We start from the raw sequence: 19,971 nt of genomic DNA, 5'->3' as shown, positions 1-19,971 counted from the left end.
TGCTACAGAACATGCAATCCAGACCAGCAGAGCTGACGTGTGTTTTTTATTACGTACGTGTGAGTGGTAACGTACATGCATAACTTGCATGTCTTTTCAAAGACTTGCTCCCTAAGCGGTTACATGTCCCTCCCTGAGCAGTGGGTAAGGGTGGGAGCTCCGTGACTCACTTCTTCCCCCGGCTCCTTAACGCGCTGGTCCTGAGCCAGCCGGGCGGGGAGGGGAGCCAGGGGGGCCAAGAAGCCCTAGGAATGCATGTGCACGTCCAGGCTGACCTCAGCCCTCAGCCCTCAGCCCCTTGAGGCTGCAGGTCGCTGTTGGCAGCCAGGAGGCCGGCGGAGAGCGGAGGAGGGCTGGGGCGGGGCGGTGCCGGGCAGGCGGGGGTATGAAGGCCCGGCTACACCCCAAGATGCCCCGGCCCAGGGAGGCCCCGCGCTATCGCTCCGGCGCAGGCTTCCGCAGCGCCGGCCCTGCCCTCCCGGACCGGTGACTCACGCCAGCCCCTGCCTGCCTTTCACTTTCACCGGCACCCAGAGGGGAGGAACTTCCTCCTCCATTTCCTTCCTCAGCTCCGGCCCGAAGGGGGTGCGACTCTGCCCGCCTGCACCCCCTTTTCTCCACACGTGGAAACGAGGAGGGCGAGAGGCCAGGAGGGCACCCGGGCATCTGGGCACGGCAGGAGGGGCAGGGTGTGGACAAGCAGAATGCTGGGGGCCGCAGATTGCACCTGCAGAACAAGCCCCTTTCTCTTGCTTTAACTCTCACTCCCTGACCACCCGATGCGGAGCAGACACCAGAGGCTAGCCCCAGACTGAAAACGACCCCGGGTGCCATTTCGAAGCTGCAGGATGGGACTGTCCTGGCTGCAGGAGCCGGGCTCTGCCTCCCCAACTGGCACGAATGGTCTCAAGTACGTGTCTGCAGAAGCAAGACAGAGGCAGGAAGAACGTGCTCGAGGAGAGGGGAGGGGAGGGGAGGAAGGGGAGGGGAGGGGAGGGGAGGCAGGAAGGTCCACGTGCCTCCCAGGGGTTGGGGGCCTCTCAGGCGCTTACACGCTTACCTGAACGGGGGCCTCTCCTCCCCCCACCGTACACAGACACCTCCCCCTCCCCCCTTACCCCCCATCACAGCCCTGTCACCCAGTGAGAGCCACGGGCTTGGAGTCGGGGGTGAGGGAAAGCCCGCGTGGCAGACGGGACGTGGTGCACGTGTGCGTGTGCGCCTGCTGGAGGGCACCCAGACCCCAGGCGCAGGATGGCCGCTCGCCCCCTCGGAGAGGGCAGGCCCTGCACGCTGGGCTGGGCGGGCAGATGGGAGCGGAGCCTGTGGATGGGGCTCCATGCAGAGCTGCTCCGGCCCCCACCACCCCAGGCTGGACCACCTGCCGCTGTCTGGTCAGGCCCGGAGGGGTCAGGCTCAGCTGGTTTGCCTCCCTCCACCACCCTGCACCTCAAGGAGGGCCAGCAGCTCAGAAGAAATCGAGGGGGCTGGTTCCGGGGGGGCTGAGCTCCCCCAGAAGCTCTGGCAGAGGCCTCCCTGCCACCCCCACAGGCTGGCTTGGCTCAGAGTGCTGATCACGGACTCCCAGGCCTAGGATCCCCTGAAAAGAAAGGCCATTATGTGGGGAACAGAGAGAAGTGTGGGAGATGCCTGGGAATCCTGCAGGAAGGAGGGGAGGAAGGCAGCAGGCCACTAAATAGTAGCAGTAGTAGTTGTTAATAATAATAATAATAACAATAACAACAACAACAACAACAACGTATTTGTACCAGGCAGGTCCTAAGTGCTTTCTTTATATGTGTTTAATTCCCACACCAGCTTTATAAAGCAGCATGAAGCCAAAGCATTATCTTTTTTTTTTTTTTTAATATATTTTATTGAGTTTTTACAGAGAGGAAGAGAGAGGAATAGAAAGCTAGAAACATTGATGAGAGAGAATCATCGATCAGCTGCCTCTTGCACCCACCCCCCCCATGTGCCCGCAACCAAGGTACATGCCCTTGACCGGAATCGAACCTGGGACCTTTCAGTCTGCAGGCCGCCGCTCTATCCACTGAGCCAAACCGGTCTGGCCAAAGCATTATCTTTAACACCCATTTCACAGGTGAGCTAACGATGACGCATTAATGATGCTGCAGAGCCAGGTCTTGAACCCTGGTGTGTCTGCAGCTTCGACTACCAGCTTCGACTACCGAGCTCTGGTTCCTCATCCCCAAGGCATGCCACCGAAGACACCTTCCTTCCACCGCTCCCTCCCCAGCGTCTCAGAGCAAGGGTTTCTGGGCGCAGATATTCCTTCTCTCTTCCCTGAGAAGCCTCTCCCCCTGCCTGAACCTCTGGCAGGTAAACCTATTCTCTCCCCGCCCCAGGCCAGCTGAGACCCAAAGGTAAGGTGACCAGACGTCCTGCTTTTTTTTTTTTTTTTTAAAATATATTTTATTGATTTTTTTTTACAGAGAGGAAGGGAGAGAGATAGAGAGCTAGCAACATCGATGAGAGAGGAACATTGACCAGCTGCCTCCTGCACACCCCCCACTGGGGATGTGCCCGCAACCAAGGTACATGCCCTTGACCGGAATCGAACCTGGGACCTCTCAGTCTGCAGGCAGACGCTCTGTCCACTGAGCCAAACCGGTTTCGGCCAGACGTCCTACGGACACATACCGTTCCCCACGTGCCCTCGGCATCCCTGCCGCCTGCCCAGCACCCGCTGGGAGAGTCCAGTGAGCGAGCCCTCGCCACAGTGTGATGGGACCACGCCATGACCAGTCAGGGGACCAAGGACGCTGCCGGACATGCTTGGGGCATTCCGTGTGGCCGTCGGAGAGAAACGACGGCTGTGAGTCAAGGGCACACAGGCCAGGAAGGAGGTGCCCAGCTTGGTGCCAGCGGCCAATGGCTCAGCTCCGAGGTGGGGGTGAGAGTTGACGGGAGGACCCCCCTGGACCTTGGGAGCTGATGTCTACGCTCCTGCTCTCACAACCGGGGCCCCCCCTACCCCTCAACGTACACCGGGAAGAGGGCGAGTGAGAGCTCATGCAGCTCCAACCCCAGAATGGCATCCAACAAGGCCCCAGTCTCTAAGCCAGCCGGTTCCCCGAGCACCAAAGAGGCTCTCATAGGACAAAGCCCCAAACTTCCTCTCCTGCCCAGAAGTCCCCGCAGACGGGCTCCTGCCGCCTCCCTCGCCCGCCACGTCTGTGCCTTCGTGCACTGCTGCACCCGTCTCCTCGCGCTGTTCCTGCTTCGTGCCCAAGTCTCTGCCCGGGCAGTGCCTCTGCCCGGGACCCCTTCCTCCCTTTGTCCTCTGGCCACGTCCTCCTCCTCCTCCAGGCCTTACACCGCTCCCCGTGGGAAACCCCCCTCCCCCGAAGGGTGAGCCCCGAGCGCCTCCCCGCCCCCTCCGCCCCCCCCCTGCAGCACCCAGCACAGTGCATTCCAGGGACTTCGTGCTTCTTGTCCCCAGCACCTTGCCAGCGGCACAACGCCGCTCTTGGAGCCCGGCTGGCACCCGCCTCTCGCGACGCTCACTCCGGACCGCGCCCACGGTGAGTCAGAGCCGTGCCCGGGCAGAGGTGCTCCTCTCAGCCGGCGTGTCCACCCGGGGCTCCCGCCCGGCCCTGGTTTCCAGTCTCCCCGCTGGTCAGAGTTCCCGGGATGCTGAGATAAAGTGGAAAGGCCCCACCTCCTAACCACCACCACCCCTTTTCCCATGGCACCCCCATCAGGGGCCCCAGGCCCTCACCAACGAAGCTAAACACAGATCCTTCTCCGACTGCTGGCCCACAAGCTGCCAGCCTCTGGACGGTCCCTTGCTGCCCCACATCACATGCAGGCCAGCTAGAGGAGAGCCAGCCCTGTCACTGCCCCCAGCTTCCTGCTCCGTTTAGACCACAGCCCGGACGCCAGCCTGCAGACCTGTCTCCGTGTGCGTCCTGATAGGGCTGGGCGGGGCCTCACCAAGGTGTCTGGCTAGGCAGCCCAGCATGGCGCAGCACGGCCCAGCAGCCCAGGCTCACATCTTGAAAAGCTCTCTCAGATCCTCTGGGCCTTTGGCTGCCACCACACTGGGCGTGTGGCCTGGAACTGCCATCTCGGTTGCTGCCCAGGCCCTGGGTGAGGGGTGGAGGAACCATTTTTTCTGCCAAAGGCCTTTTGGGATATTTATAACATCATTCGAGGGCCCATACAGAATTATCAGCTTAAAAATTAGCCTGCTATATTTGGTCAAACATTTAATTAACTCACCCCGAATGCCTTGGCAGGGCCAAGCCAAACGATTTCGCAGGCCGAACGCTCCCCACCCCTGTCCTAGATAGACCTTCCCTCTGGACACAGTGCCCTCATTTGCGGGGCGGTAGTCACCGGAGTTCACACCTGGGCTGAAGGGCCCCGTTTCTCCCAGCCGCGGGATGGGGACACATCCGTCCTGTTCTCGGGGGTTTGCAAACCAATAAGGAAGGAGACGCGGCTCCAAAGAGGAGGACCTGCCTCCTAAGCAGTGTCGCTTCCCGGGGGCACGAAAGGGCAGGCCTGAAGATCTGCCCACTCCTGGTTTAGGGAGTCCCAGATGATCCTTCTCCAGACGGAACTCCAGCTCTGGAAGGCAGAGGCCAGGGAGATGGGCCAGGGAGCCATGAGCCCCAGGGGTCTCAGCCGTCAAGCTGATCAGGCTCGAACGACTCAGCCAGGGTTCGAGCCGGCTGCTGTTGGGAGCTTTGATTATAAAAATGCCGGCACGAGCCTGGCCAGCGCGGCTCAGTGGTGGAGCACTGGCCTGTGAATCAGATCACAGTTCGATTCCGGTCAGGGCATCTTCCTGTGTTGCAGGCTTGACCCCCGGTGTGGGGCCTGCAGGAGGCAGCCAGTCAATGATTCTCTCTCATTACTGACGCTTTTACCTCTCTCTCCCTCTACCTTACCTCTCTGAAATCAATTAAAAAAAATTTTTTTTATTTATTTATTTGTTTTTTTTATTATTATTATTTTTAATGCCAGCACTGAGGTGCTTTTAAAGGGACCCTGTGAGAGGGGAACCTTTGCCTGATGAGCATTCTCAGGGTTTCATTCAGGTGGCTACCTCTATGACGCCCCTCCCCCAACGCCCCGCAAACACGCCCAGGATGTTCATGAAAAGACAAGACAGCCAGGTCCGTTTTACCGAGGGGAAGCCGGGGCAGAGAAGACGCACAGTCCCGGGCAGAGCCAGGCAAGGGTGGCGCCTCCAGGTCAGCTCCCGCCCGGCAAAGGCCGCCGAGGCTCACAGGCAGCCCAGGGAACCCCTCCCCCAGCACTCTGGAACCCCGGGGCGGGTGGAAGCTGAGGGTTCAGGCTCTCGCCAGAGGACATGCAGCACCTGTGTCTGCAGCCGGGTCCTCGGTGACCGAGCCTTTGGGGGGGGGGGGGGTTGTCACGGGGACCGGTGGAGCCCTGGTCTCTTCACCACCCTCTCTGTGCTCTGCTCCAGTCCCCGTACCCCCTCATCCCCCGCCCTTTTTTTTTGGAAAGGCCTGGCCCCCCCCGCAGGCCTCTGCCCTGGGCCAAGATACAGAGGAGAGATCACCACAGGGGCCCCCCTTAACACGACCTCGCCCTGCCTACGGTCCCCCCACACCCAACACACAGACGGCCTCTGCAGCACCGGAGGTCTGCTCACGGCCCCTTCCTCCGCTCAACAGGCATTTATTGTGCGCGAGGCTCCGGGGAGACGCGGGAGACGAGGCACAGATTGCAATGCAAGGTGTCTGTGCAGGGGCCAGGGATAGACACAACAGACCACCCCAACTTAGAGCTGGGGCCTTTTCTGGAGCTGTTTCCTCTGCCTGGAACCCCGACCCCCACTCGGACAACCTGACTGCCTTCAAGGCCTACCTCCTCCTCCAGGCAGCCCTCCAGCACATGCTTTCCTCAGTCTTTTTTTTTTTTTTTTAATATATTTTATTGATTTTTTTTTACAGAGAGGAAGAGAGAGGGATAGAGAGTTAGAAACATCAATAAGAGAGAATCATCCATCAGCTGAATCTTGCACACCCCCCACTGGGGATGTGCCCACAACCAAGGTACATGCCCTTAACCGGAATCGAACCTGGGACCCTTCAGTCCGCAGGCCGATGCTCTACCACTGAGCCAAACCAGTCTTGGCTTCCTTAGTCTTTTTGAATGGGCATGCCCTTGCTCAGTGTTAACCATTATGTCACAATGCTTCTTCAGTTCCCTTTTGTTTCTTTATTCTTATTTTTTAAATACATGTTTTATTTTTTAAATACAGAGAGAGGAAGGGAGAGGGAGAGACAGAAATCTCCATGATGAGAGAGAATCATTGACTGGCTGCCTCGTGCACACCCACACTGAGGATGGGATCCGTAACCCCATCATGAGCACTGACTGGGAATCCAACGGTGACTTCCTGGTTCCCTGGTTCACAGGTTCACACTCAAACCACTGAGCCACACCAGCCAGGCAATTCCCTTCTGTTTCTGCACCAAGGCGGGGAGAAGCAGGGCCTGGAGGCAGTGTGGCCCGATGGGGAGGGCAGCGGGCTGTCTGTCAGGGAACCAGGTGTCTGGTCCAGGAGCCACTATTCACTGGTTCCTGCCTGTGAGGAACTTAGGAACCCAGGGCAGGGAGGTGGGGGCCAGGCCTGTGTCCGGGAATCAAAGAAACACTGTTATGAGCCACTGCCATATGAAACAGCCACCTGCACTGCCCACATGTCCAGTGTGTGCGAATACTGCTTCCTCGGTAACCACTGATTCCATCTGAGAAATGAGGAAAGGCTGGCTCTAAAAAGTAACGTATTCCAGCCGAAACCGGTTTGGCTCAGTGGTAGAGCGTCGGTCTGCGGACTGAAGGGTCCCAGGTTCGATTCTGGTCAGGGGCATGTACATTGGTTGTGGGCACATCCCCGGTAGGGGGTGTGCAGGAGGCAGCTGGTCAATGTTTCTCTCTCATTGATATTTCTAGCTCTCTATCCCTCTCTCCTCCTCTCTATAAAAAATCAATAAAATATATAAATTAAAAAGTAACGTATTCCAGGTCACACTGAGAAGCAAGGATTTGAATCCAAGTCTGGTGACTCCAAACCAGGTCTCTATCATAGCCGGCTGCCTGTCTGTGTGGAGCTGTGGTTCTCAAACCCACTCTGAGAGAGGGGTTCGTGGGCCTGCTGGGGGGTGGGGGGTGGTCCAAGGTGGGAAACCTGCAAAGCTTCAGCAGCAGCCCAGGCGGTGCCCACGTGTTGGAACAGGGGAAAGGCTAGGGCAGTGATCGGCAAACTCCTTAGTCAACAGAGCCAAATACCAACAGAACGACGACTGAAATGTCTTTTGAGAGCCAAACTTTTTAAAACTTAAACTATATAGGTAGGTACATTGTTATTAACTTAATTAGGGCACTCCTAAGCTGGCCTTTGCTAAAAACGTCCTCAATCTGACGGAGGCATGTGGCTCTCGAGCCGCGGTGTGTCGACCGCTGGGCCAGAGGACCAGCAGCTGGCATCAAGCCGTTTCCGAGGACCCACGGCCCCTCATCCCCACCTGCCCAGCGCTGTGCCCTGGCGGGGAAGGGTGACGGGTCCCACGGAGCTGAGGGTGCTCTCTGCTCTCCGCTGGCCCTGGGGCTGACCGTGGCTCGCTCAGTGCCCGAGGCACAGCCACGTGCCATGCCTGCTGAGCACTTACTCTGTGCCAGGCACTGTGCTAAGTGCATCTCACTAAACCCCCACTCCCCTCTATCTCATTTCCTAGGTCAGGAATAGTCCACTCAGAAATACCTATTCCACACAAAGAAGACAGCAAGAGGAAAACAAAAAAACCTAAGACAGATAGAAATCAAATAGCAGAGTAGCAGACAAAAATCCTACCTTGTCAATAATTAAATGTAAATATATTACACATTCCAATGAAAAGGCAGAAGTTGAGATGATGGGTTAAAAAAAACCACACACCACCACGATCCAACTATATGCTGTTTATAAAAGACACACACTCCACCTGGCCGGTGTAGCTCAGTAGTTGAGCTTTGACCTATGAACCAGGAGGTCATGGTTCGAGTCCCCGTCAGGGCACATGCCCTGGTTGCGAGCTCATACCCAGGAAGGGGTGTGCAGGAGGTGGCCGTTCAAATACTCTCTCATCACGGATGTTCCTTCTATCTCTTTCTCCCTCTCCCTTCCTCTCTGTAATCAACAAAAATATTTTTTTTTAAAAGAGAGAGACATACACTTTAAATTTAAAGACACAAATAGGTTGGACATAAAAGGATGGAAAAACATATATACCATGCCAACAGCAATTAAAAGAGAGCTGAAATGACTATGTAAATATCAGACAAATTAGTCTTTAAGACAAAAATTCTTATTAGAGGCAAAGAAGGATATTTTATAATGATAAAAGTGTCTACCCTCAGGAGGATATTACAATTATAAAGGTATACGCACCTAATGGCAGAATCCCCAAAATACACGAAGTAAAAACTGTCAGAATTAAAAGGAAAAATCGACAATTCAACAGTCACAGTTGGAGACTCCAATGTTATACTTTAAACAATGGGCAGGACAACCAAACAGAGATTGACAAGGAAAGAGAAGACTTGACTGCTATAAAGCAGGAGACCGAGGAGATATCCATAGAACATTCTACCAAACAGCAGCAGAATACGAATCCTTCTTAAGCGCAGGCAGAACGTTCTCCAGGATGTCACGTAAGTGACGCCATAAAACAAATCTCAGTGGATGTGAAAGGGTTGAGATCTTCCTAAACATGTTCTCCAATCAAAATAAGGCAACATTAGAAGGACAGGTGGGGAATCCACAGGAAAGGAAGGCGAAAAGTGACCTGTCAGGCTCTCACAGCTCAGAGAGGCCACGCCCTCCTTACTCAGACTGTGCGCTCCACACCTGCGCGGCCCCAGGCGGCCTCAGATCTCACGCTTCTGCAAACGCCTCTCCCATCCCACACGGAGCCTGATTCCAAGTGTGAGCCCAGAATGAAACAGCTGGGGCGGGAAAGGCCTTGGGGGCCGTGACAGCTTGTTATGCAGCCCTGCTTCTCCCTGGGAAAACGGTCGCATGCAAACGTTTTCACTCCCCCAGCCAGTCCCCAGGATATCGGAAAGACCAATCCCTCCTAAAAGAAGGAAGCTAACATTTGCAGAGCACATCCCCTGTGCCGGGCACATGACGTCCCCTAACCCCTGCCTACAAACTTCCCATCAAGGTGTGCCTTATTGTCCTCGTTTTTAGGGAGAAAGAGAAACTGAGACTCTGCTGTTCAAGTGGAAGAAGCAAGATCCGGAAAAATCCCTCCATGATCCTTCTAGAAAAATCTCAAGTCTAGGCATGTGGGCCTCAAAAGGAACGCTCCACGTGAGGACCCCACAAAACCAGCTGTGGACTCCCCTTCTTCATGCTCCCTCCTGCTGCTGCTTTTCCTGGGGGTATCTCCAAGTAGAGCACAATATACATCTATACATCTATATATCTATCACTCCCCCACAAGAAGCAATCCCAGTTCCCGTCCACCAGAAACAGGTTCCCCTAAGGATCAGGGAAATCCATAAAAACCCCTGGACACTGGGAGAGCACGCAGGGTTTTGAGGTGAGGTGACTGCACAGGTGGGCAGGGAGCTGCAAGGTCAGAAGGACCTCCCTCTGGAATAAGAGCCTGCACAGGGGGAAAGGTGGCTTGCATCCCTCTCCAGAGCCAACCAGCAGAGCTGCACCCACGTGGGGAAGCTGAACAGACTCCACATATCAAGGGATGTCGGCGATCACTCAGTGGCCCACAGGCTGAGAACCGCAGGCAGGGTCGCCTCCGGCCATCGGAAAGCACAGATGTTTACATTATGGTTCAGTCACAGTAGCAAACTTACAGTTTTGAAGTAGCAACGAAAACGATTTTATGGTTGGGGGTCGCCACCACACGAGGAGCTGTATTAAAGGGCCGCGGCGTTAGGAAGGTTGAGAACCACCGGGCTGGAGCGTGGTGCTTTCACCAGCCCAGGCTCTCCTGCCCGGCCGGTGCCAGAGGGACCAAGACCCGCCGGATGGCCGGGGGCGGGGGGAATCCTGCTGGTTTGGAGCAGAAAAAAATGGGAACAATATGGCTTCCCTTTGCCTGCTGGTGACCAAGCAGCACGAACACGACCTGTCAGCGTGGCTCAGCGGTTGAGCATCAACCGATGAACCAGGAGGTTGTGTTTCGATTCCCGGTCAGGGCACAGGCCCGGGCTGAGGGCTCGATCCCCAGGGTGGGGCGTGCAGGAGGCCGCCCATCAATGATTCTCTCTCATCGTTGATGCTTCTATCTCTCTCCCCCTTTCCTTTCCTCTCTGAAATCAATAAAAATGTGTTAAAAGAAAAGAAGAAGAACAACAACAACAACAACAACAACAACACCCAGCAAGGCCTGGGCCTCCTAGACGGGCTGCCGAGCAGGCACAGGGAGCACCTGCCCACTCGCCCAGCCATCTAGCTGGTGTCAAGCCCTTTCTCGGGCCTGGTCGAGATCCAGGGCCGCTGCCAAACGCTCAAACATTCCGTTCGTTTTTTCAGTCTGGGAGCAGCTGCTGCAGGGCCTTTTCTCCCTGTTGATTTATTCGTTATTGTTCCTGAAATACACCCAGAGGCCTCTGGCACTGGGCACCCGCACAACATCCAGCCCAAGCCCCAAGTGCACACTCACCAGACTCTCCGGGACCCGGGCCAAGCCAGCTGGAATAATGGGCCCCGGGGTCAGGCCCAGCAGCCACCACGGAAGACCCACAGTCCCACCTCCCGAGCCTACGGACCCAGAGACAATCTTAGGGCCACAGAGGCTGCCGTGTCTGGGAGGAGCCGCGTGGAAGGTGTCCGGGAGGCCGAACGAAGCCTTTCCACTCCTCACGTGCATGAGCAGCTCCCCCTGCTCCCCCACCCACACAGCTGACCCCCATAGCCTGCTGCCCTCCACTGCAGTCAGCCTGGCTCAGCTGGGCTTCTGGCTGCCCTGTGGAGTGTTTGCAGATAAAGGCTCCAGGGGGTCTTCCCAACCTTCCCAGCCAAACATCTCCACTATCAGCCAGTCTCATGGCACCTGAATTCCTACCATCAGCACTTCATCCCAAGCAAGGCTCAAAGCATTGCTCCCTGTGCACAGGAAAACAGCCTGGTGAAGGATGGGAGCTGCGTTATACAGAGACAGGCTCGCCGAAACCGGTTTGGCTCAGTGGATAGTACGTCGGTCTCAGGACTAAAAGGTCCCAGGTTCGATTCCGGTCAAGGGCATGTACCTTGGTTGCAGGCACCTCCCCAGAAGGGGGTGTGCAGGAGGCAGCTGGTTGATGTTTCTCTCTCATCGATGTTTCTAACTCTATCCCTCTCCCTTCCTCTCTGTAAAAAATCAATAAAATATATATATATATTTTTAAAAAGACAGGCTTCAGGGCCCAACAGACTGTGTCCTGGCTTCTCTGGTCATCAGCCTCTCTGTTAGTTTCCCTGTTGGAAAATGGGCATAATGTTTTCAGCTCACCGTTACCGTGGGATTAAATGAGGTTAACATAGACATGAAGTACCTGGCACAGGGAAGGACTTAATACGTGTGATTTTCTCTCCCCCTGGCTGGGCAGGAGCCACATCACTATCAGTCTTCACCACCTGGGGGTGGGGGAGACGGGAGAGTCTGGCTCTCCTGGCTCTGCAGCTGGCTGAGAGCAGGACTGGCCAGGAGCAGGACACGGAGCCCAGGAGCCGGGAGGGGCACACCCAGCACACACCTCCCCGGGACTCAGCTGTGCCAGCAGGGCCTGCAGGGACAAGAGTCCCCTGATAACACCTGGCAGAGCTGCTAGGCCTGCCATGGGGTCCCCACCCTGCTGGGCTCACTCTGAGAAGAACTATAAAAGGGAAAGTGCTAGCACCTGAGGTGGGGGGGGGGGGTGGCCACAGGAAGTCTGAACAGGGGCCGGAGGGACCTGGGCCTGCAGGGAGCAAGCAAGCAAGGCTGCCCTGAAGCCACCAGCGTGCACGTCCCACAAGTGGAAGCAAGTGGCAGTGCCCGCCTGGTTATTTTTGGCACCTCTCTGCCCAACGCCGGCGGAGAAAGGCAGCTGCCAGCAACATGGAAGGGCTGTTTACACTCGTGTGTGCAAGCCCGCGGCCGCTGCAGGGACAAAAAAGAGCAGCCGCCGCCACCCAGCAGAGGGGCCTCTGCCCCCTTCTTCCTCTGCCGACCGGTCCCCGAACGGTGCAATCTGTGCGCGGCATAGCTGACATAGCGCGGGCACTTCTGCTTTCACTCAGATCCAGCCTCCCGACCGCAGGGCTCACTCACATACACACAAACAGACAAATAAATAACTATGGAGCCAGCTGAGGGCTGAGCCACACCCAGGAGCCGAGACAGTATTCCTCTGGGCTCTTCCTGCCTGCGCCGAGGAGGCCCTCCCAGCTCCCCACCGGGGAGGGGCAGGCACCGGGGACCGGCTGAGCAGCTGCTCTTTCTGCACTCCTCCGGCGAAAGTGGAGGCAGTCCGCGGGAACCTCAAGGAACTCACTGCCTCGCAGCTTCCCCATTTGAAAACGAAGGAGCTGGGCGAGACGGCCCAGCAGGTTTTCCAGCTCCAGGAAGACTCCTGCGAGCCGGGGAAGCCCGAGGCTAGGACCAGGGCCAGCTGGGGGTTCGGGCAGAGCAAGGTCTGATGGGGAGAGGGGTCTGAGCAGCAGCCAGGTCCACACCCCACGAGGGAGAAGAGGGAAGGGGAGGAGAAGAAAGGAGAGAAGGGAGGGGGAGAACCACCCACCGACGAGCATTCTAGGGGATGAAAGCTTCAGCACTTGGGCCTTCCTGAGCTCCTCTCTGAGCTTTGGGGCCTGCCTCTCCAGGGAACTGGCAAATTCTGGCAACAGCAGTCAGGACTGGGGCTTCTGGAACTGCTGGGGAAAGCTCGCGCGCGCGCTCTCTCTCTCTCTCTCTCTCTCTCTCAGTTCTGGAATGGACAAACTCTGCCCAGGCGGCTCCCCTCCCCCCTGGCCGAGCCCCGTGGAGGAAGCAGCATTGCCTGGAAAAAATAACGCTCACACCAAGAGCTCCTGCGGCCGGAGAGGAAGGCAGAGGGAACAGGGAGCACCTTCTCAGGCCACCGCAGTCCCAGGCCACGCTCCAGAGAGAGCAAGAGCAGAAAGCACTGCCGGGAAAGCCTCAGGCCCCCGGCCCCACTCCTCCCCACCGGCCCTGCAAAACAGCCAGCAGCAACTGCGCCCCTCCCTCCGGGAGGCACCCCACCCCGCCAAAACCCCAGCTCGTTCCCGACGTGTGGCAACTTTCCTCTTATATAATATCTCGGTGGGCCACCCTCTCTCCCCTGTTCCGTTGGTGAAGGAGCCAAAGGGATCTCTGGAGGGACAACTCCCACCCCAGGCTCCACCCAAAAACCCCACTGAGGTCACCCAGAAAGGCTCCAGGTAAAGCAAAAGGCGAGGGGACTTCTCCTGGGGCTGAGGGAGCAGCCCGCCTCCCACCCATGTGAGCCGTTCAGCCGGAGGCCTGGGTGGGCCGAGTCCTGACGGTACAATCTGATCTCTGGGAAGCCGAGCTGAGCAGGGGCAGAATCGCTTGCAAGCTTGCAAGGGTGCATGCACTGAGCACCAGGGTCGGGCCGATGTAGGCCGCTGTGGCCCCGGCCTGAGAAGTTAGAAAAAATAAAGCCTCATTTGCCCTCCTCCCACACAGGCAGGACAGCCTTCACATTCTCTTCCCAGGGAGAAGCAAAAGGCAGACAGCTGAGCTGGGTGGGAGCCGGTGAAATGCCAGCCATTCCCTGTTGAGGACCTACTATGGGCCAGATGAGTCGCACGCAGGGCCTTTTTTAACCTTCATAGCAACCCTGTGAAGTGTGATTACCGTCCTCATTGTATAGATGAAGAAACTGAAGTTGAGGAAGTGAAGCAATGCCCAAAGCCATCCAGCAAGTCGAGATGCTGGAGTATGAACCCAGGTCTACCCAGGCCTTGTTCTCATGCACCGGCCAAGTTCCCTTCAGTCACTGCCCGGGTCCTGTCCACACGCCATCCAGGAATGGCGTTCTGAGTGTGGGGGCGGACGTGGGTGTGGACAAGTTCTGCTGGTATTGTTCCCAAGTATATGACTGTGAGAGCCCCTGTTACTGTGTGTGTGTGTGTGTGTGTGTGTGTGTGTGTGTGTGCTGGGGGCGGAGGGAGGGCGATCTGGATTCCAAACAGCAATTCCTGACACCGGAGTTATGCTGTAATGCTTCTGATTCATAAAATGACCTCACAGTCTCAGGGTATCCTGGATGTTGCTTTGAATGCAAATGCAGATAGATCCCTTAAGTAAGAACTGGGGATCTCAGCACATTCCTCAGCGCTCCAGCCCAGCACAGGCACACACAGTTGTTGTGTGTGTGTGTGTTTTTTTTTTTAGGTCAACCCCACAATCAGAGTGCTTTGGAGCTGGAACAACCCTTCCCACAGAAACGAGACCACTGGCTGCATTTCCTGCAACCTTTGGTGAGTCAGGGAGGGATGGAGTTTCCAGGCTGCTTCCAAACTGATGCATATGCATGCACGTATTACATGCGTGCCTAGCTCAAGGAAATGCCCGGGTGAGCAGAGTCCCAGGCAGGAGGAGCAAAAGGCAGACAGCTGAACTTGGCCCTAGTGGGTCAGAATGACGGGGGCGCATTCTCTAGGAGGCTGGCCACAGGGCAGTGCCAGGACACTGGGTTCACCAGCTCCAGGGTCCCTGGGGCAGTAAGAGTGCCAGCAGCAGGGTTCACGGAGCCCACCACATGCCAAGCCCACATTTTTTTTTTTGAGGGAGAGCTTTCTTTCATGTATGTGTTCACTAACACATACTGAACACCTACCGGAGGCAGGCCCTGTGGGAACAGTGCGGAGCTCACACGAGAGCAGAGGCCACGTGTGCTTTCAGGACTTCACAGGCACCAATTCATAGAATCCTCGCTGCAACTCTACGGGGGAGGTACAGAGCCTCTAGCTCTGAGCTGGTGTTTTGTTTGTTTGTTTGTTTGTTTGTTTGGTTGATTTCAGAGAGAGGAAGGGAGAGGGGGTGAGGAAAAGGAACATCAATGATGAGATGGAATCATCAATCAGCTGCATCCTGTATACCCTCCCCTCCCCCCCCACACACACACTGAGGATCGAGCCTGCAAAATGGGCATGTGCCCTGATCGGGAATCGAACCATAACCTCCTGGTTCATGGGTCAATGCTCAACCATTGAGCCGGACGCTGAGTTGATGTTTTTTAACTAACACTCTACAGTATATACACAAATGACTATATAAAGTGGAAATAAGTGTTGAGAAGACTGAGGCTTCTCCAAAGTAGCAATTGAAACAGGGGTACCGACGGAAAGGAAGAAACTTCCAGCTCCTTGTGGCCATCCCTCCTCCACCAGCAGCGATGTTTCTTTCCGGGAGACCCAGCTACAGGAGAGGGACTATCAGGCCAAAGAGTCCGGGACTGCGCCCATTCCCCTTCCAGGCACTAAGCCCTGTGGGCGCCTCCCCCCCCCCCCCCCCAATCCTTCTCTGACTCCCCTCCAACTCAGGGGCCCAGAGGCCTTGGCTCCATGGGCAGAACTCCCCTGGGTTCTGGAGCCACCAGAGGTCCTCAGCTAAGTCTGTAACTACATATTGTCTTTTCTCTCCCTCTCTCTGTCTCTCTCTCTGTCTCTCCACTTATTAAAAGCAGTAGTCCAGTCCTAGCCAGTTTGGCTCAGTGGACAGAGCATCGGCCCTCAAACCGAAGGGTCCCAGGTTTGATTCCAATCAAGGGCACGTACCTCAGCTGCAGGCGTGGACCCCGGCCCTGGTTGGGGGCTGTGCAGGAGGTAACCAATTGATGTGTTTTGCTCACACTATGTTTCTCTGTGACTCTCCTCCCCACTCCCCCTCTCTAAAATCAATGAAAAAAATATCCTCTTGTCGGTGAGGATAAACAAAAACAAAATAATAATAAATATATATTTTGTATAGATTTACATATATTTTATTATATATATTTGTGTCATATATGTTTATTATTATATATATATATTGATTTTTAGAGAGAGACAGATAAAGGGAGAGAGAAACATCAACTTGTTCCACATATTTATGCTTCATTCGTTGCTTCTTGTATGTACTCTGACTGGGGATCAAACCCACAACCCTGCCTATCACGACACTAACCAACTGAGCTACCCAGCCAGGGCTCTGACTATTTTTAAATCCCACGCTTAGAAGCTGGACTGTCATCCCCAGGGGCACTCTTTCCTAGGGTGGGCGGGGTGGGGAGCTGAGAGAGGAGGTAGGGCTCCCTGGAGAGCCGCACTGGAAGAGGGCAGGCAGCCCCGGAGCAAGCTTCATGGGTGGGGTGGGGGTGGGGCAGGAGGGTGCCCTCCAGGTTCCTGACCCCCTTGTCCCCTGGGAGCTACTCAGACGAGAGTCATCGGCCAGAGACCAGGCCAATTAGGGTGGAGCCTGGCCAGGACCGTGCAAGGAGGAGGTTTATCGCAGTAATTGAATGCTTACACCCCTGTCATTCAGTGTCCAGAGCAGGAGAAGAAAAAAAAAATGAGGACCCCTGAATTCTCAGCCTGGGACGGTTTCTCCTTTCCCCCTCATCCTGACGCAATCTAATACCTCGTGGAAAGGGGGCGTTTCTGATCCTAAAGGGGCATGTGCCACACCGTCCCGGGAGGTTCTGGAGCAAGACGGGGGACTTCCCCCCTCAGCAGGAGCCCAGAGAAGAGGCTGCTCCTCAGAGCTGCAGGAGACCAGGAGAGAGGCCAGCCCTCCAGGCCGCGGCCAGACCAGGCTCCCCCTGCTGGAGCAAGCCGGGCCTCCCCCTCCCCCGCCGCCACCCCCTGCACACACGTGCCTCCAAGGCCTTCAGAGTCACCGCGGCCAGCTCTCCACCCATCCCACCGGCCCCGGGGGCCGGCACACAGGTCCCACGTGGGATGGTGGAAGCAGGAAGTAGCCAACAGAGTTCTGGCCAACAAAGTTTTACATGGGGCGGGTAACTTCCCCTTTCATCCTTCTCGTAGCTAGCTCACCCTGGAGGCTGGGCTGGGACACCCAGAGGCCTGCAACTCTTGAGTGGCAGGTCATCTCCTCCGGGTCTGCTTTCATGGGGGCTGAGGCTTGAGGCACCAGGGAGGGGGTTTCAGAGGGGCAACCTGGTGCACACGATCCTGATTGCGTGAGTAGGGGAGGAGCTATGATTGCCTCCAACAAGCTAGCCTTACGCAGGGGCCAGGCAAAACCCAGGCTCCTGCGTCTGGGACAGGCACCGCCAAACCCAGCACGAGGGCCGGCGGGGGCGGTGAGAGGGGTGACAGGTCTGAGGAGCACCCGCAGCGCCGGGGTCCGGGGGGGGGGGGGCCGCCGGCCCGCCCCAAACACTCTAAATGAGGGCTCTCTGCCTGTTTGCTGCCACCCCCGGCACCTCTGTTCCCAAACTTGCAGCGCGGGCAGTCCCCAGGTCCCCTTTCCCGTGCACCCTGGAAGGAGAAGGGGAACAGGCCTCCCGCTCCAAGTTCCTGTCCTCAGCGAGCCCCGCTCCGCGCCTCCCGGGCCGGAGATGTCACGCTGGCCGGTCCTGCAGACACCACGTTTCGCTCGGGCGGAGGAGGAGCAGCCGCCGTGTTCCCGGGCCGCCAGCCTCGCGGATGGGGAGGGTGTTCCTGCCGGGGCCGCGCCCGGGGGGACCGGGGCCGCGCGCCACGAGCTGCGTAGCTGCACAAACACGGCGGGCGGCGGGCTGGCGCTGCACACGCAGCTGCGGGGGGGGGGGGGGGGGGAGGCTGCCGAGCGGCCCACGCACACCCACACCCACGCACACCCACGCACACCGCTGCCCAGGCCGCAGAAGTTGCCGCGCCCCGGGCCCCCGCTCCCGGCCGCGCCTGCAGAGCTGCAGCCCCGGCGCCACGCCGCCGCCTGCACGCAGCCCGGGGACCTCGGCCGCCGCGCCGGGGCGGGCAGCGCCTCGCCTCGCCTCGTGCAGGCCTCGGCCGCGGACCCGGCAGCCCCCACCACCACCCTTACCTGCTCCTGCCCGAGCTCGGGCATCGGCTGTCCCTTCTTCGCCACGGGCTGCCTGCCGCCTCCGGTCGCCTCTTAGACTCCAAGCCGCCTGCACGCAGCACTCCCCGGTTTCAAAAACAAACAGGCGCCGCCGCCGCCTCCCGCGGCGCTCGCAGGGCTTCCGCCGGCCCGCGCCTCCTCCCGGGACGGGGAAGTTTGCGGGCGGGGACCCGGAGGGGCGCGCGGGCTGTCACCCTCCGCTCCGGGCGCAGGAGCCTCGGCGCACCCCGCGCCGGTGGCGTCCGCCTCGCGATCGCTCTCCTTCCCTCCCTCCCTCCGTGTCACCCCCGGTCCTGCGATGCAGTGTCAGGATTGCACTGCTCTGACTCATCGGTTGAGCTCACAGCTTGGAAAAAAAAAAAAAAAAAAAAAAGAGGAGAGCGAGGGCGAGAGGCAGCAGCGCAGGAGGAGGGCTCTCGGAGGTGCTGCTACAAAGGATTGCACAACTCGGCGCTGGGAGCGCGGAGCCCGGGCGGCCGGACGGCGCGCGCGGCCGGCGGCGAGCAGGAACCAGCTCTACCACTTCATCAGCACAACAGCCTCTGGTCGGCGGCCTCCCCGCGAGCAGGCCCGGCGCCGCCCACTTCCTGCGACCAAATAAGGCCCGGGAAGGCGTCTTGCAACCTCGGGCGGCCGCCGGGGCTGGGGATTTCCAGCAGCCCTCACCTCCACGCTGCAGCCCGCCGCCACCCGCCCCGGGCGCGCAGGCGGCGCCCCCCGACGGCCTGGCTGGAGCGGGCCACGCGGCTCGTTCCTTGCACACCAAGGTCAGGAGGAGACGGTGACGAAATGTTTGGAAACCCATCGGGGCCTGCCAGGAAAGTGTGTGTGTGTGTGTGTGTGTGTGTGTGTGTGTGTGTGATGTTGGGGAGGACACAGGTCGCTTTTCTTCCACAAAGAATTACTCTCTGGATTTGGATACGGTAAATCATGCACAGCCCTCTCTCCGAGGCCCTTCCATGAACAGTCCTCCCAAGTTTCACTTTCGGCTCATCTGCATCCTAGGCGTGCAGAGTTTGTGGAGAAACTGGCCCCAGCCCCTATGAAAGACCCACGTCTCGATTCCTTAGAGCTGGTGAAAACTGCCGAGTTTAATTCTAGCAACTGAGGCCGGAGTTTGGGCAACTTTTCACTCACCAGATGCCCACATTTCCCCTCCCTTCCCCACTGTCTCCCTGAAGCCTCCTTGTCTGGCTGCCAAAAGGATTGGAAACATCTCTGCTACTCAGGAGGTTCTCTTGCCCCCCCCTCCCCGCCCCCCCCAGGGCTCCAGAGCCAGTAAAGTCCAGGGGAGGGAATCCTGTTTTTCCTGGTTCCCTCCATTTCTGTTTTTGTTTGTTGGTTTTTCCAAGGAGATGGGTCAGAAGGAGATCCTCATTGGAAGGAATAAAACAACACTGGAGAATACACTATGTTCTGGCAGCCACTTTTCCCCCGTGGCCGGTCCTGACAAGCAGGTGCATCCCTTGCTTTCTCAGGAAGAGGAGGGACAGCAGAGAGGGTTTCTCAGGCCCTCTGCGCCTGCAGGGCAAGGACATGCTCCCAAGCACCCCCCCCCCCCATCCCCTCCAGTGGATGACAGACACCACTGAGGCCTTCTGCCTAACCTCGAAAAACCCATGCTTGCTCCCAAAGGGCATGGCCTTCCTGTCCTCTGCCACCCTTTGGTGGCCTGAGCACCTGTGTGCATCAAGCTCACACCCCACCTAGGAGGAAAAGGGCTTATTTGCACCCTGATAGGACCGACAGGTCAAAGTAATGACACCTTAAAACAGTCGTACCTGCAAAATAAAGGTAATCATGCCAGGGGACTGGACTAGATGAGCTATTGAAATGCCTTCCGATTTAAAAGTCACGGTTCTGTGATTGTAGGAAG

General features: G+C 57.5%; 1 protein-coding gene across 2 annotated transcripts in view; it reads right to left on the bottom strand.

The window, feature by feature from the left end:
• MIDEAS (mitotic deacetylase associated SANT domain protein) overlaps positions 1-18,745 on the bottom strand; it is a 39,895-nt gene extending 21,150 nt beyond the window's left edge. Inside the window, exons 1-2 of one of the 2 annotated variants that reach the window (XM_045578809.1) lie at positions 1,061-1,066; positions 151-157 (exon numbers count right to left, since the gene is read on the bottom strand). The gene's annotated coding sequence lies outside the window, so the exon portion shown is untranslated. Of the gene's footprint in view, positions 1-150; positions 158-1,060; positions 1,067-18,056 lie in introns of those variants that run through there. The other variant, XM_036431871.2, reaches the window with a different exon arrangement.
• Positions 18,746-19,971: the final 1,226 nt, after the last annotated feature.

Source organism: Pipistrellus kuhlii, unplaced genomic scaffold (genome assembly GCF_014108245.1).
Source record: "Pipistrellus kuhlii isolate mPipKuh1 unplaced genomic scaffold, mPipKuh1.p scaffold_m20_p_1, whole genome shotgun sequence".
In the NCBI taxonomy this organism is placed as follows: Eukaryota; Metazoa; Chordata; class Mammalia; order Chiroptera; family Vespertilionidae; genus Pipistrellus; species Pipistrellus kuhlii.
The sequence above is the reverse complement of the archived record's forward strand: the minus strand, read 5'-3'. Positions and strand labels throughout refer to the sequence as shown.